General features: G+C 41.9%; 1 non-coding gene and 1 pseudogene across 1 annotated transcript in view; both read left to right on the forward strand.

The window, feature by feature from the left end:
• The first annotated feature begins 2,850 nt into the window (after positions 1-2,850).
• Positions 2,851-3,002, forward strand: LOC131161211 (5.8S ribosomal RNA; annotated as a pseudogene).
• Positions 3,003-3,254: 252 nt separating this feature from the next.
• The window catches only part of LOC131161194 (28S ribosomal RNA), a 3,335-nt gene continuing 3,125 nt past the window's right edge, over positions 3,255-3,464 (forward strand). Inside the window, exon 1 of the ribosomal RNA XR_009138349.1 lies at positions 3,255-3,464. This exon is cut by the window's right edge and continues 3,125 nt beyond it. This is a non-coding gene — a ribosomal RNA (28S ribosomal RNA).

Below are 3,464 nucleotides of genomic sequence, written 5' to 3' on the forward strand. Positions count from 1 at the left end.
ACACAACGACAACACTTGCTTTGATTGCCTTTTAGGCTCATATGGTGTCGGTGTCGATAAAGAATGCTACCTGGTTGATCCTGCCAGTAGTCATATGCTTGTCTCAAAGATTAAGCCATGCATGTGTAAGTATGAACTAATTCAGACTGTGAAACTGCGAATGGCTCATTAAATCAGTTATAGTTTGTTTGATGGAATTTGCTACTTGGATAACCATAGTAATTCTAGAGCTAATACGTGCAACAAACCCCGAATTTTGGAAGGGATGCATTTCTTAAATAAAAGGTCGACGCTGGCTTTGCCTGTTGCTCTGATGATTCATGATAACTCAACGGATTGCACGGCCCTAGTGCCGGCGACGCATCATTTAAATATCTACCCTATCAACTTTCGATGGTAGGATAGTGGCCTACCAAGGTTGTTACGGGTAACAAAAAATTATGATTTTATTCTGAAGAGGGAGCTTGAGAAACGACTTCCACATCCAAGGAAGTCAACAGGCACGCAAATTACCCAATCCTGACAAGGGGAGGTAGTGACAATAAATAACAATACCGGACTCTATGAGTCTGGTAATTGGAATGAGTACAATCTAAATCCTTTAACGAGGATCCGTTGGAGGGCAAGTTTAGTGCCACCAGCCATGGTAATTCCAGCTCCAATAGCATATATTTAAGTTGTTGCAGTTAAAAAGCTCATAGTTGGACCTTGGGTTGGGTTGACCGGTCCGCCTTTTGGTGTGCACCGGTCATCCTATCCTTTCTATCGACGATGCACTCCTGGCTTTAATTATCCAGGTCATGCCTCCGATGCTATTACTTTGAAGAAATTAGGGTGCTCAAAGCAAGCCTACGCTCTGGATACATTAGCATGTGATAACATCATATGATTTTGGTCCTATTCTAGTGGCCTTCGGGATCGGAGTAATGATTAATAGGGACAATGTGGGGCATTCGTATTTCATAGTCAAATGTGAAATTCTTGGATTTATGGATGACAAAAAACTGCAAAAGCATTTGCCAAGGATGTTTTCATTAATTAAGAACAAAAGTTGGGGGCTCGAAGATGATCAGATACCATCCTAGTCTCAACCATAAACGATGCCGACCAGGTATCAGCGGATGTTGCTTATAGGACTCCGCTGGCACCTTATGAGAAATCAAAGTTTTTGGGTTCCGGGGGGAGTATGGTTGCAAGGTTGAAACTTAAAGGAATTGATGGAAAGGCACCACCAGGAGTGGAGCCTGCGGCTTAATTTGACTCAACACGGGGAAAGTTACCAAGTCCAGATATAGTAAGGGTAAATTATATTAATCAAAGGGATATGTATAGAAAATACTGAAATGCACACCGAGAAGGGATGCCAAAGCTTCCAATCAAATACAAATAGCATCAAAATTAGGAAAAACCTAGCAACAAGTACAATCCAACCTGGGCATACCAAGGGCACAAGGCAAGTACAATCAAAATTGGGCGAACCTAGAACACAAAGGGAACACAATCAGAGAAACCCAAGGAGGCCAAGATCTCAAATTCCAATCTTCCATACCACATGCAGAAAGCAAGCCTGGAGCTTCCACGGTGCCATGCCCATGAGGACATCACACGAACCCACTGAACCGAACTCCAAACAGCTTCTGAAATTACCAAAAGCGTGTAGATCTAGGTAAAGTCCACCACCAGATGAAATGAATTCCATCCCAAAGATCAAAAATGGAAGATGCAATTCTCGCAATTTCAACACGTGAAGGAAAAAATTGCAAGAAAAACTTCCACCAATTCCCGCAAGTACACACTCTTACAGTGAAACACATAGGTAAAACAAATTGAAAAGTCAAACTGATTGGAGGATCTTTAAAACAAAAAAACAAAAACCAACACAACAGAGGAGAAACAATTCACGCAGCCAACTGACAGAGATAAGCAACCTCAAAGACTAACTGGAATAAATGCACGTTGACAACAGAAATCATGAAACTGCAGGTGGCAAAAATTTGAATTTCAAATTTGAAATTCAAATGTCATGAGGGGCAGTGGAAGGAGTGACACGCAGACCACAAACAGAATAAACAGTAGAATCACTCAAGATCAGAGGGAGATGAACATAATTCACCAAACAAGAACAAACAGAAAGAACAAGGGAACGAATAGAATTTTCCAAACATAAAGAACAAGGGAACGAACTGCCGAGAAGAAGAACAAAAACAGACAAAAAAACTCAAAGCAAAAACCAAAAAATAGAACAATAGAACAACCAAAGTGATGAAGGCGAACTCAAGAACTGAGAAAGGAACAAACAAGGACCAGAATAAAGAATAGAAAGAAAAAACCAAAAGAAAAACCAAAGTAACCTCCAATCAGACAAAGAGGGTCATAAGACGCATGAAACACCTTCAAACCCAGAATCTATGACTTCTCTTCTGCAAATCTAAATTGAATCTAATATGGATGGCAACAACGTTGAGTCGAAAATCCTTCGGATTAAGGAAATCATCATCATCACCAACATGGACCTCCATGCCATCAGAGAATAATTTCCTACTAGGAAAGAAAAATCCAACACAAACAACACCACATCATTTATGCTTTGCCTCAAATGAGATCCACACAGCCTCCGTGAGAATCTGCAGTGGAAAAATCTTGACCCAAAGAGATACAGAATCTTGGACAGCTCCAACTTCCATCAATGGAAATTGCTGAATGATAATTTTCATGGCATTGCAGGAAGAAAAACTCCCCAAGATGAATCGGAATCCAAAAATCAACAAAGAGGTTCAGTCCGGGATGAGCATCCTCCAGCGGTCAAGCGCCTCTCCCTAAAGAGAGGTGAGAGCTTCTCTCTTTAACTTGACCGATTGACTGAGAGCTCTTTCCTGATTCTATGAAGAATGCAATAAAATGCGATACTTGGTGTGAATTACATAATCCCGTGAATCATTGAGTCTTTGAACGCAAGTTGCACCCGAAGCCATTAGGCTGAGGGTATGTCTTCCTGGGTGTCACATGATCTGTCACCCTAAACCCTCTCCTACAAAACATTGTTGGGGGTGGGATACTATGTGGGTGGATGTTGGCCACCCGTGTACTTTGTTGTGGGCGGTTGGTTGAAAATATGAGGTATAGACGACACACAAAATGGCGATTGGTGGTTGTTAGACCCTTTCATTGTGTCATGCTCCATCGTTTGAGTTGCGTTGACGTAAGGATCTCACTCGACCCTTTAGTACTTGTCTATAAGAGACAATACTTTATTGCGACCCCAGGTTAGGTGGGGCTACCCGTTGAGTTTAAGCCTATCAATAAGCGGAGGAAAAGAAACTTACAAGGAATCCCTTAGTAATAGTGAGCGAACTAGGAAGAGCCCATCTTGAGAATCGGACAACAATGTTGCTCGAATTGTAGTCTGTAGAAGCATCCTCAGCGATGGACCAGGCCCAAGTCCCCTGGAAGGGGGCGCCGGATAG

Source organism: Malania oleifera, chromosome 7 (assembly GCF_029873635.1).
Source record: "Malania oleifera isolate guangnan ecotype guangnan chromosome 7, ASM2987363v1, whole genome shotgun sequence".
Classification (NCBI taxonomy): domain Eukaryota; kingdom Viridiplantae; phylum Streptophyta; class Magnoliopsida; order Santalales; family Ximeniaceae; genus Malania; species Malania oleifera.